This window comes from Ischnura elegans, chromosome 2, assembly GCF_921293095.1.
Source record: "Ischnura elegans chromosome 2, ioIscEleg1.1, whole genome shotgun sequence".
Classification (NCBI taxonomy): domain Eukaryota; kingdom Metazoa; phylum Arthropoda; class Insecta; order Odonata; family Coenagrionidae; genus Ischnura; species Ischnura elegans.
The window spans coordinates 45,710,069-45,724,671 of NC_060247.1; the positions used below are offsets into that span (position 1 = coordinate 45,710,069).

Genomic DNA, 14,603 nt, shown 5'->3' on the forward strand with positions numbered 1-14,603 from the left:
AGACTATTTCTCACGGATTTATATTTATATAATATTTAGGCAATTTTTAAGAAAGCAGTGTAATTTACTACGGCCAGTTTTGCGGATTGATAATACTTTTGACAAATTAAGAAATAGGTGAAAAAAAGGAAAAAACTTGTGATTATTGCAAAACTTTATGGCCGTGGATATATACTTCTCACCCTAAGTGTGGGAGAGTTAGAGAGGCATTTCACTCTGAGGTGAGTGTCTAATCTTTCACTGTGACCATACACGTTTTTCGCCGCGGGCAATGACTCTCCCCTTCGCCAGCGGAAGAGTTAGAGGTTAAGAATGAACTCGATCCTTTGCTCACCATCGTCCTTCCCCAACCCAGACGCAGCCTCCCTCCCCCGCCCTGACGAGCCGCCTCCCCGACGTCAGTCATCCCCTCGCCCACCGCGCGGCTCCACGGCCGCCGCAACAGCTCTCGCCGGGAACACCCGAAAGGAACAGCCCGCCGAAATATCCCTCACTGCTCTCTCCAACGAAAATCACCCCATCCCCTCCTCCGGATCGAATCCCCTTCTAGCCCCACCTCCTCAATCCCTCCCTCCCTCCACTCCAGCGCCTCCTCCGCGCGCGACCCACAAAGCAAACCGAAGCTATATAAAGCAGTGGGTCTTAGAGAAACCGAAAGCACAGTTTCCTCTGGAAGTGTACACTGAAGACGTCTCGCGGGTGGATATGCTTTTAGTATCCCCGGCTGTTACGAGCGCTACCCGGATCTGTGGACACAGTGAACTGAGTACCGTTTGAGGACGTGGTTTGTGCTTGAAGGGGAAGCCGGACTGTGAAAAACTGTTTTCGTTTCTCGTTTGCCGAGCGAGTGGATTGTTGTTGCTTCGCCCGGCAGTGGTGCATTTGACTGGACCCTTTAGTTTTCCCTTGGAGATTTTAACGCCCGAGTGTGCCTACCATCGCGGGAGCGTGTGCAGGAGCTGAGAATCATAAGGTGAGTGAAGTGCATTTTAAATTGATAGGGATTGACTTCGTGGTGCAAACAAGCCCCTGGAATAACGTATAAACTAACCACGGGAAGGACTAATACGATCAGTGTTTCCACAAGTTAATAGGTTTTTGGCTCCCCAGATGAACCAAAACAGACACCGGTTCTTGATTCATGAGATGGCAGCAACTTACTTTTTTATCGCCAACCAATTTAAAATTTATATCATTCAAATTTAATTTATCATGTATCAAGTCTTCATGGCAATCGAAATTACCGCAACATACGAAAGTATACAGTGCATCGACAAGGTATAACATTGTTTTCATAGCGTTCCCCATTACCTACGAAATGAAACCGTGGTGAGTTGCCTACGAAGTGTTGACAAGGATATTTTTGGGGGAATGTAGGTTACCAAATTTTAAAAATCGGGACTGAAATATCAGACATAAGGAAATATGCTCCTTAGCAATTGATGGATAGTATTAAATAAATATTCTTTAGTGATGTATCTAAAGCAAAGTTTTAACGGTGATGCTTAAAGTACAGAAAAAAAAGAACATGTAAAATATTTGTGGCATTCATCCTAATTAATTGAAAAGTATGTAGTGCACTAGGCTATACACTACATCAAATTGAGAATTTTTCCACTTCTTTAGTTTTTAATCGATTCTAACAACATAAGGCTGGTTTCAGAAAAATGAAGCGTAGTATAAATTTCTATTTCCGCATGAGTAACTACTAGAAGAATCAACTGGAAATAATCCATCAGAATAAGAAAAGGATCTCATTAAAATAACAGACATCCGATCGAAAACATTCGCGTACGATAAATTTCTGTTGCCGCAACTCTCAAAGAATCAGGTATTCCTTCAGAATAAGAAATAAATTCCATTGAAATTAAATACAACCGATCGAATACATTTGTGTTGATTTTACGCACCACATATACATACTTTTTCCACTTCAAGAGGATTTTCCACGGAATAAAACGGCCGCGTTATCCGTACGAGTGAGACCACCTACATCTGCGTATAGTTAGCACAAAGGTCGGTTATGCAGGTCGCAGGAGAAGGGGTGGAGTAAGTGGGCTGAACAGACGCCTCGGAGAGTTGGCCGCGAAGGGGAAGGAACGCACACTCGCGTATGCGCGGAATAGTTGGCAACCGATGATGGGTGACTAGCGGGAGGAAACTGGGAGGAATGACCATTCCTTCACGCTTTGTGACAGCCTTCACGGGAAGAGTGAAATGTTTAGAGATGCGAAAAATGTGGGTCGCCGTCAGTTACAAGCGATGTGATAAGTGAATCGCATGAATGATTGATCTAGTAGTAGACGGAAGGAATTCTGACGGAAGTTTTTCTCGGAAAAGAAGAGTTCCGATTCACTCCATTTGGCAATTCGTTCCGCTAACTAAAAAAAACAATGTCCTAAGAAAGGTAAGAGTGCAGCCATACTATAGTTAAAGGCACAAAAATTGAATGAAACTTTTAAGTAGATCAATGAGATGAACAGCCACTTCGAAATTTGTGATATTATAATGCTATAGGACAATCTTATAAATTATTGCTTTATGTTTTTGCTCAGAAAATGACAAGTGGAATCAAAAAAGATAAATATTTTTCAAATAAGACGTCTCAAAATTTTCCAAATGAGTTTTTATTCACCACTCATCGTAAAATTGGAAACTTAAATAGACTATAAATCTCCTCTATCACATCTTACCTGAACCACAATTGTACTCCGAATACTCAAATTATTTTACCAAACAAGGCAAATAATATCTGGCTGGCACTGTTTCTCGTATATAAATTGATTTAAAAAGGGTGAGCTATATCATATTCCCCCGCACTAATGCAAAATAAAAAAAAAAAAATATCCCTGATAAAATAATACAACTTCTCAAGTTTTTCGTGAGTTTTATCTTGGACGAAGTAGCCTGAATATTACAGAAATAAATTCTAATATTCATATTTTTTACCATATACGGCAAAAAAGAACCAGATATTTTTCTTGTAAAAATCATTTTAGAGAAGGTGAGCTCGATTTTTTCCCCTGCACTTGCGCAATTCCAAAAAAATATCGTTTTGTAAAATAATTTAATTTCTCTAGTTTTACGTTGAAAACGTTCGTAGACAACGCAATCTCAACATTAAAGGAGTAACTCATGAAAGTGAAATCAGGGGTGGCGGAAGTTATGAGAGGTATTTGGTGCAGGTAGCTTCTGAGGGCGGAGATGAATAATGGGGCGATAATGAGGCTGGGAAGTACCGGAGAGTGCGCAAGAGGGCGGAAGGAGGACGAGTATGTGGGGAAAGAAGGGAGGGAAGAAGGTGAGGGAGGGGGTAGAAGGTGGAGTGGGGAACGTGGCGCGAGAGTGTGGAGCAGGAATACAGATACGCTCAGAGAGTCACTCGACGCCATTCCCGCACGCCCTTCCCGGATGCCCGACACTTCTCCGCACGTAAACACGGCAAGACAAAAGGCACGGCGATTATCTCGTGCCTCACAAGTGTCTCAGATACGGAACACTACCGTACACGACGTGTCTAGCCTGCTCATTGATACTCGTCGCCGTACCTCAGTGCCGTTCTCACAAATCGTAATGATCGTATCCACCACCCTAGGACGAAGTTAGAATAGATGGGTTACTACTGCAGTTCGTTCAGTCACTCCTCATTATTTGTCATGAAGCTTAGATAAAGGTGGCAGAGAAGGTGAATGAATATACCTGTGGTAATTTATCACACCCATTGTGATAGATTGAGTAACATGGCAGATGAATTTGGTAATTTGACATAATTACGATCTTTCTCTCAAAGGGCTGTCATCGATATCCTAATTTGTGCCTATACTAAGAAATTTTAAGAAATAAGTCTTAAAAATAGGTAAATTAACAAAGGACACCGAAATAAATTTTTAAAACTGAGTACTGTTTCAATCCACATTTTGAGAGCAAGAGAAGTAGCCCAAACTTTTTTGCATTACAATTTACAAAGCTTTATATGTCCATTACGACAGATTTTTCCGGATTTTACTTCTTAGAATTAATACCAACAAATCACGGTTTTTAGTCAGTCTTTTCAAAAATAATTTAGAGACTCAAATAAGAGAAGAAAAAAAGTTGGTGTAAAAATTAAAATTATGAAACGAAAATTTAAACCTTCTTTCTAGCCAATCATCACCTAACCATATGCATATCTTTACTCTGTTTCCTCGTTTATCAACTGTTTATATGTGTTCTTATGCGTTACATTTTCTAATGAATTCATAAAGTAATAATTAAGTTGAGAAAAATCCAAGCAATTTTTAATTGCCAACCATGCATAATATGGGCCATAATTCTTTTTTCTGTTACAAGAAAAACCGATCTTCCTTACCATAAAAAAAACTGTCACCAACCTTTTACTAACACGATACACCGGCTGTTACAGGTGTTAAAAGTTTTAATGTTTTATACCACTTTGGAAAAACTATCGCTTTATAGGTCGGCAGCAGCAAGCAGTTAAAAGCGATAACTTCCTTAAATGAGTTTTTAAAGCCAAAATTCAATCGTTGAATCCAACGGAAAAACTTGTATCAAAATATTGAAGTGAATGCATTACTATTGCTGTTAATGAAATTTTAAAAATTGAGAAAATTCGGTTTGAAAACTTTTTATAACAAAATAAATAATTTAGTTTACATGTTAAATTTTACTTTTGATAAACAAGAGGTTTTTTCATTTTTCGCAATCCACAGGCCCTGTTTGACTGTTTACTTTTTATAATAGTTACACGACTTAGAAACAGACATAAGGTCTTTTAATTGGGGCAAAGTCTATTGACTCGAATGCACTTTGGATTTTTTCGCATCTATAAAATCTAATACTCGCCTCTAAAATATCTGAATTAGGACAGTAAGTGATTAGGTAAATCCTTCAAATGTATAAGCAGCATATGGAGAGAGATTCACAACAATTTGAAGCCATCGTTATACTCTTTTAAAAAGTTTAGTCTATGGATTAATTCACTTGTAGACGAATTCTAATCATATTTTCAAATTGCATTCCGTTTTGCTTTCATTTTCTAGATTTATTCAAATAGCTCCATAAAATTTGATATTCAAAATTATACAGTGGTTCGTATATTGATTAATACCATTATAATATACGGTATGTTTCAAATAGCAATAGCTAAGCTTAAAACAAAGTATAATTAGACATTATATTAGCAGGCCCTCTATAAACACCTACATGTCGTAAGAATCACAAATATTTTTACAAGTTTTCAGGAATCATATTTTAATTAGAATTACAACTAGCCTTAAAACCACCAAAATATTTTTTCACGTTCGTGCACAATGTCAAATTTTACAACGACCTTAATGGCGTAATTGGAACGGAATCTCCCCGAGGCAAAAACAAGTCGAAAAAATTAAGATTTTACGCCACCCTCAATTAACGTCACACCCCATGTCTATCGTTGGCAGGCGCAAACTAGAAAGCAGCGGCAAGTGTAACGCGGAGCGTAAAAAGGCAAAAAGAGAAATGCAGTGCCCTTGCTCCCTCTCAATACAGATAACGAGTGACCTTCGAGGAGGCGCTCGAACGCGGGCAAGTTCAACGGGCAAGGCAGCGTGCCAATTTGAGTGCCTCGCCCCACTCCACCGCCTGCGTCGTCAGAGGAAACGATTCTCCCGATTGAAAAGTCGACGAGGGCAAATCTGACCTCTAAATGGGAGCGCGGATTCCAAACAGCCCCCTAAAATCAAGCGAAAATATATATTGAGCAATTTAAATGCATGGATGATTCTAAAGATAGGTACCAGGCATTAATTACGGTTCCCCTTATATAGGCGATTATTATTATTTTTTTATTGGATCCACCTTATGGACTGTGCCCGTTTATTATACAAATAGTACAAAGGAAAATAAGATGGAATTAGAAGTAGGTACTTTTTGGACCCAGTAATCATTAATATTTAATTCCATGATTTTACCCGTTTATCCTGCTCTTTATAGATTATACGTAAAAAATGAGGAATGCTACTAATGCATAACTAGCTTTCCCATTCACACTAGTCCATATCTGTACTCCCATTTATAACATTATACCAAGGTTTAGTACTTAAGGCTGTAATAAATGTCACCATAACAAAAGTCTCTAACGCTGGAACAATTGATAATTATGGGAAATAACAGTGTGGAAGTGCAAAATTATCGTTCCGATTTTAATCTCTTGACGACAATTGTTAGAAATCTCTCAGATTAACTCTTTGTTATATTTCTTATAATACAAATTTTTGCGGTGGCATCATGAGTATCTTTGTATTGTATCATGTAAGATATCATGGCTTCGAAGCAACACATGATTTTCAAAAGCACAAAAAAGTTAATCAAAGTTCTTTATTTGAACTGAAAAGAACATTTTCTTCTCTAATCCCAATGTAAGAAACATATTCGATGGCAAATTTATATAAATGGATAGCAATAACTTTTTGAATGCACATAAATTAATAAAAAATAGGTCGCTCATTATAATCCAGAGAAATCAATTCATTTCTCCTCATTTATTATGATGGGCCAATTCTCTCGAGTAACATCTGAGACAAATAAGTGGTCATTTCATCTAATCATTTCATTTCATCATTTCATCGACAATACCACAAAATATTCCGATGAACACAATATGCAGCGGAAATCATTGCTACCTGGGTAGTTCCATTCCAAGAGAGAAATGCCATTCACCTGGGGAATAATAAAAAAGAAACGGAGAAAATACGAATGATCCGATGCCTAGATATTATCTGACTACAAAGCCTAATAAAGGAGAGAGGTTGAGGAGGAGGATGTGAATCAGATGCGAGGAGATTGGACAGTCAGGCGCCCAAGGAGGTCTAATTAGACATGGCGCACCGAAGAAAGAAACTCCTGACAACGCTCGAGCAACCAAAGATATCTCGATTGTGGTGCTCCTTCTTTTCCCTCGGTTCCGCTCTATAAAAGAGCGGGAGAGCCCTTAATGGCTCAGTGCAGTGGGTTGGAGGGGAGATAAACGCATCTGGCTCGTGGAAAGGCAAACCCACCACATGGGAGCTCCTGGAAAGGGAGAAATTGAAGGAAGGAGAGGACGTTTTTAAAATAGTCAAACAGAAGGGATTATCCTAAGAAATCAATAGATACGAACTTACGAGCCATTATTTATAGGTTAAAGAGGCCACGACGATTTCTCCAATGCATGCATACGATCTAGTCTAGATTTAGCTTCGTAGTCATGAGTAATGGTTCCTGATGTTTCCTTATGAAAGGCTAGGTTCACAATATTTACAAGGCGTTCCTAATTTCTTACACTATTATAATCAATAATAATAATAATTCAATCACTAATGTATTCAATACGTTAACCACTAACTAATCAATTAGAAAGCTAAACTATATTATATGCATAGTTAAAATTTATCTTTTATTTTTCTAGAAATTTGCATACAGCTCGGTGGTATATTCCTCTTCCAAATACTTCATTGCCACTAGTAATACGAGTTCTTCCTTGTCTTCCTTGCCCACATGCTTAAAGAATAAAGTTAAAAGTGTGAGTACATCCCATATTTAACCAGGCAACGTTAGCCATAATGCGTTGTACAGACTGACCACAAGCTCACTTTCGCTCCATACAGAAATTACCCCGGAAAAAAATACCAAATAAATTATTACCCATTCCTAATGACAGGCAAAATCTTTCTGAATCTCTAAAAACCAAGAAATCGACTTGATCTTCCGGAAAACACGCGGAAAAAGTGTAAGTTTTTAAAAGAGAACCGAGAATCGGACGAGTTTTTAGGAGCGTAAAATGAAAATCTCGAAGCAAATGAGGCGGTTAATACAGCATCCTTTCCGGAACCCACTCTTAACCTCAATGCAGTCTCATCAACTACCGGCTACCTCCCCCACCCCACCCTCCACCAATCCCGTCATTCACGCTCGGAAACCAAACCGAGCGCCAAACAGAATATTAATTTCCTCCGCTAATTTGCATTGGCGAATTAAAGAAAAAAATAAGGAGGCTTATTTTTTGGGGAGGGATGACCACTTCCAGTTCTCCCGCATTCCACGCTTTGATTACGTTCTCACTTCTCCCCCCGAATCGAGTCCGTCCCAAAAGCCCGCGACTCGTGTAAGTGGGTTACAAGGCGTCAATTAATGGGCGGCAAAGCAGGGAGCAGATGGGAGGCACGGGCCGACCCGGAGGGGGGGGGAAGGGGCGCTGTGGACCCCGCGGGCCAATGGAGAAAACGATAGGGATCGGTCCGAGATGAGACGAGGCCCGCTGCACGTTTAAAACGTACGCCCTGTTAGTAGAATAATAAAACCTTTATGCAACAGGAAGGAGTGAAGCCACGAATCAGTTTGGATATCCCACAGTAATTAAGACGGTGAGGCGACGACAGAGTATGGGAGACTGGGGTGAGAAGAAGGTGATGAGATATTTTCGTGACTATTGTCTACTGTGCTCCATTGTTTTTTTGTTGGCCCATATGAAACCTTTAGTTCGCACAGCAGCATCTTAAAATGGGCTACGCATCCATTCTAAGACGCTGAGAATGGAAATACTCTTATTGGTCGTACTATGCTTTTAATTAGTCCCACCATTCCTTAACAGACAACAGCAAAAAATAATTGCAATTTCCATTCTAATTGGTACTTAAAGCACAAAAAGAGCCTTTTCCAGGCATTATTCCTATGTAACACAACACTAGCAATGCAAAACTGGTCATATCTACCTCGGGTCGAAAAAATGGGGACGCAAAGACTAAAGCTTCTATTTAATGGGCACGTGGCTGCTAACTATTATTTTGAAAATTTCTTCATTGATGAAAAGCATAGTTATGTACTTAAAAACTATAATAATTTTTAATAGGTAACTGTAGCACTTTTAATTAATGAGGTAGAATAGAAGGGTGAATTTCGACATTAAATTAAGACGAGACGATCCTGTGATTCAGATAATCTAATTCACTTACGCAGAGTCGTATATAGTAGCATAATGATTGGCCTCCTCTAGAAGTAAAACGTTTTATCAATTGTGTGAAAATAAAACGAGATATGTACCTCGTTATCCTGCCATAACATAGTTTCGTCAGCAACTGAGAACTAGTTTCCCACCACAGAGTGAGGTTTTTGGTTGCCCAGCACATTAGAGAGAAATCGATAAATCACAAGAGGACTTGGTACGAGACATCTGGATGATTTTCAAATTGAGGGCGCGCGAAGTGGGCAAGGGTGACATAAGTAGTTCCGTGTTCCACTTCTGGACCACCATTTGCTGGAATTTATGACGCGTGGCCGACATATTTTGGTGGCCGGTGGCAAAAGTGACGGAAAGTAAAGCCTTGTTCACAAGAACTTAACTTGACGCGAATTAGAAGTTACTAATTTTAGAATAATACTATTTCATGTCTACTAGAAATGGCATAATTCGGCTTCGCGTAACTTGACCAATATTTGAGTAAAATTCAACTTATAGCAACAGAGGTTTTAGCAATGCCTTTTACAGTGCTAAAAATTTTCAAAAGTTCAGCAAAATAAATTTCATGATTGTCGCACAGTGCCAACTGTGATTGATGAAATACTAAAATAAGTAGTCTAGGTCATAATGAAATAAGTCGTGCCAACTAAATAAGTGAATGAGTCTTAAAACCTATTTTTTTATTCGACTTCCGGGGTAAATAAATCGACATTCGTCGCATTAGTAAAATCAAGTAAATATATAATATTTATAAAATCACTTGTTGGCAATATTTTCGAATGCTCATCCAGTCAGTCGCCAGTTCAAAAAATACTCATGATACCGTTAGTCAAAGGAAGAGAGTTCGAAATTCCTAAATCCTGGTTTGGTTAATCGCAAACCGTTAAAACAACATTGCACTGACCGCAACGGGGAGCCAATTGCGGAAGTGATTTCTCATTGCTATATGTAGAATTTTTCATGATCTCCAGTTATTCCTGTTAGTCTAAATATACTGATAAAAAATACTAAGGGGACATAACATAACATGCTTAGTTGCCAAAATTTCGTCCCCGAACAACAAACACAAAATCAAGGCCAAAGACTCAATAAAGATTAATTTATGAGCCTTGCGTATAAACAGGCCTTTATTTGTTTCTTGCTCGAGTTTATCACCAAATTCTATTGAAATTTCCAGAAACTTAGTGTTTATGACACCCAAAAACAAGGCGCCATATTCAAATTAAATAGGAAATTGAAAAACTGCAAAATTTTGGTGCTAATGTTAGAGATCCTAACATTCTATGCACAAATTTGAATGATAGAAATCAAATATATTAGATTACAAGAGGAGAAAAAATTGGAAGGATAGGTAATCAACTTCAAAAAAGGATGCGATTGGCTATCACTATACGAGTATATAATGTATTCCTCAGGGAGATCGTGAATAAAGTTCTTAAAATCCGTGCTAGTTTACTCTTGACACACAATAATTCGCTTAAACCTTGCTTGATCCCCTTTGGCTTCAGTGGCAAGCTGTTCATTAAGTTATCAATATCAAAGTCATTAATTGACTAAAATATATTAGCATAAAATCTTCCCCCGGTTCACGCAGGACTTAATTTATTAGAGTAACCATAATTAATACGTTCAGCCTCCCTGATATCTGAAGTACAGTTATGTAATGCAGATTTTTAACATTTTTATAGGTGAATTAATTTCTCATTTTGCTATTACTTAATTTAAATAATTAAACCAAAGTAACTAATTAACTAAAATTGCGTCTATTAAACCATTTCCAACTACCATCCTACCCATCGTAATAGTTCCTAAACTCAATGCATTATGGCAAAAAGGTACAAGCAACGACGTGAATGATAGTACTGGAGGACACTACTTTCTGAAATGTACATGAAAAAAATTGTTACTTATTAATAATGCTTAAATTAAATAATGTAAATAAATATATGATACTAAAATTAGTTTAAAAACTTATTACGTTGCGATGGACTACAAAGACAATAATTTAGGTAAAAATGATATATTTATCCTGAAATATAAACTATACAATCATCCGCAGCTAATTAAGATTTATTAAATATTTTTACTAAAACATTTCTAGTCTCAATCAATATACATTCAACAGATTTTATGCCTTACCGTAAAAAATTCCGTAGCCAAAGGAATGCTTGCGTTATTTCCACTCCAGTCTTCCGATTTTCCTGTCGTAACATACGTGCAATTGGAAGCTAATGCCCGAGAAAGTTGCTTCTTGGACAAGCAAGACACACATCCTCAAGAAAATTGTCGCGGAGGGAGAACAAAGAACTGCACTTTTACTATTGTGACAATGGTCGACGTTCCATGTCATGGCTCTACCCCATTGTCCTCCACTAAGAAAAGAAAAAACCTTTTTGCTGTCGGAAGTACTTTCACCATATCGCATCTGCCGAGGATAGAGCGCTATCAAATAGTCCGCATATGCCTTTAGAAAAACAAAAATAGTGTTTGCTTTAATTGTACGTAACTATTAAATGCAAACGAAATGAAGGTTTATACGAGGCTCGTATATGATAGATGTTATGGAATGGGATACGTTAGGTCTAAATACCAGTATTCTGAAATCTAAAACAACGCCATTGAAGACCAAAGTTAACAAAATATGAATCTAAAATGCTGATTGGTTTCCTAGGAATGAAATAAAATTTAAAAAATATTAAAATGCTTATATTTTAACTCTTTCTCTACAAGAACAAGTTTAAGGCAGTAAAATGTTGAATTAGACGGCTAGACGTATTTATTAAAAAAAGTGAGTGAATCGTTTTTCATTAACAGTGTGGAGAGGAAATATACAGAAGGGCCTGAAGACCATTACAGATAAGGTCTCTGTTCATTTTCAACCAGTAAGCCATAAATATAAAAGCACCATCTAGGATCATGGGATGCAATTTTCTTGGAGAAACGCTGAAAATAGTATACCAAACAATCGTAAATGGTGGTCTAACACTACACAAAGGTAGAAAGTTACACCGGAAACAGTTACTCAAGGACAAAGTTACGTGTTAACAGAGGTTGCAAAATATATTCGCAATGATCTGTTTATCCTGCTGATTATTTCAATAGCTAAGAATTGCATCAATAACTAAGCAGCAGTAATAACTACCTGGCAGAAAAATTTTAACGACAGGTAATAACACTCCACTGCGGTGAATAAGGCATTTATTTCACACATGATTTCTGCCAAATTGAGCGCAATGCCAGTATGAATTTCAAAATCTTTAAAGTAATACATAAAATCTGACACTATCTTGTAAAAATGAGTCCCATTTCTTCACTGCATGACCATTTAGCACACATATTTTCATATGGACATAAAATGCACCATAGATAGTCTTCATTTGGCATGAAGGCCCGCTGCTAATTAAACAACTCAAAACGGCTGAAAGAGCCTTTTCTGCGGAATGGAAGACTCCAAGCTTCTCCGCTATTTCCCCAAGGACAGCGGCTCCCCACGTTGACTTCTCATTGTTGGCAACCTTCAGATGCACACTTTAATTGCGACCGTCAAACGGTATCGAGCTGACCAGATATGCGAAACTCACGACGTCCTTCAAGGACCGCAAATACCAAATAAAGCAGACAGATAACGTTATACCGCCAGGCTTCATACACAGAAGGTAATTTCATGACCACTACTACATATAACCACTTGAGAATTTTCAGAGCGATGAAATCAAACGACCTTGCAGCAATCTCCAAACCGTTCCGTTTTTGCAAGTGTTCATAGTAGAGCATTCCAAGAGAACGGGGGATTGTAATTGGAAGGACTCCTTCGTTCGATAAATTACCCGGCCATTTTCACCCAGCCATCTCACTGCACGCCCTTCTTCCTTCGTTTGCTCCATTATCATCAGCGACTCGCTACGCTGGGTCCTTTCCCTCTACCCCCCTTCTCCCATTTGGATTAGTAGCGTGCCAAACGTACTACAGTACAGGTATATGAGTACTCACATGGTAATTGAGTATCCTAATAGGTGAGCCAGTACCCATTTCATTTTATTTTTCATTTACTTCGCGTGTCCAACATTTTATTTCTTACGCAACAATTTTCTTCCAGTATTTATCAATTTACTTCAAATACCTACCCATCAATTGACTTTGAATACCCTTAAATTTACTTTGATTACTTACCCGAAAATTATCCATGAGTACCTATTAATCACTGGAGTACACATAAAATCGTCCTAAGTAACTTTGAATTTGTCTCAATAACCAATAACTTCGTTTGGTAGCCACACGAATGCATGAATACTCAGAAGACAAGATCATTAGTATTAGCAACTCGCTATGCTGACTCGTTCCAACTTCATTCGCCTCTCCATTTGCGTTAGAAGTGGGCCAAATGAACTCGAGTGATGTATCCGAATACTTAGATGAGTCCAGTATTCATCAATTCCTATAGACCATTCAAGTAATTCAGTATTCATCAATTAATATGGGTACTCGAGTAACCAGGCAAATGCTTAGACACCCATACGAATTGATAATGAGCCTTCCTTCCTGAGGCAGACATTTCAATTCTTCTTTAAGCATTCGATTAGCCTTCAACAACAACAACACGGGCGTCTGAGTAAATGCCGCCGCCCACCCATGTATTCGTCAGATTTCTCGAATACCGAGCCAAATAGATGGGTAAGGTACTTGATTACTTATGCAGATACTCGAGTACATTTGGTGGACTCCGACTTCCAATCCCCTATTCCACACGCTTCCTCCTTCTCCAAATTGCAACCTTTCCGAGAAAGACAGGCGAGAGGGACTGACCTAATGGTCTCATAACTTCACGAAATCTTTTGGCTCGAGCTCCGCCAGTAACATGGCCAAAATTCAATTACGGAGGCAGTTCGTCCTCAGGGAACCGTAAATTAGGAACGGCCATGCAAAGAAAGGCGTGTTTAAAAAAATTAAAACCTTTCCAGACTCGTCAGCGCTTACAGCTTGTTGAAAGTTTGCTAGCGTAGGGTCAAGGCCTGAAATCGTACATGATTGAACAAGAATTCCAACTAAAATTAAATTAGCATTACGCAGATATGATTCCTTTTTTGGGATTCATTCTGTGTGTGATTATTACTTCGGATGGGTCCTCATACACTTATCTTTCCGAAGCAACGGATCTATCATATCAATAATTCTTCATACGCTCAATTCCCATCGCTGTATAAACTATGGTAGGTCGACCGATGACGTATCAATTGCCTGTTATAGCCAGAGAAGTCCAAGTCCATTTTTTAATTTAAGGACACAAGAGGTCTAGATTTAAAAGACATTGCTAAGAATTTTCATCGGTTACCATTTCCCAATAAAATTTCCTCTAGTAGCATAATATTATTAAAATAAACGTAATATACCGTGCGGTGTACATGTGGGGTCATCATGCACGCCGCATGTTGGTGATTGATCACCCCTTGCCAAATACCCAGAGGTGGACCGCAGGATATTATGTAAGTACATGTAGATATAATGATAACGTGAAATAGTCGGTCTCCTGAGCGTCAAGAAAGCCAATTCAATAATAATTTCTCTGAATTATTTTCAATAACTTTTCCGAGCTGTGAAATTGAAAACAAATATATTTTATATGGCAACCATTTAT

The 14,603-nt window shown here is 38.3% G+C and overlaps 1 protein-coding gene across 1 annotated transcript in view; it reads left to right on the forward strand.

Moving 5' to 3' along the window:
• The first annotated feature begins 445 nt into the window (after window positions 1–445).
• Window positions 446–14,603, forward strand: part of LOC124153665 — a 38,087-nt gene continuing 23,929 nt past the window's right edge. Inside the window, exon 1 of the mRNA XM_046526965.1 lies at window positions 446–973. The gene's annotated coding sequence lies outside the window, so the exon portion shown is untranslated. The remainder of the gene's footprint in view (window positions 974–14,603) is intronic.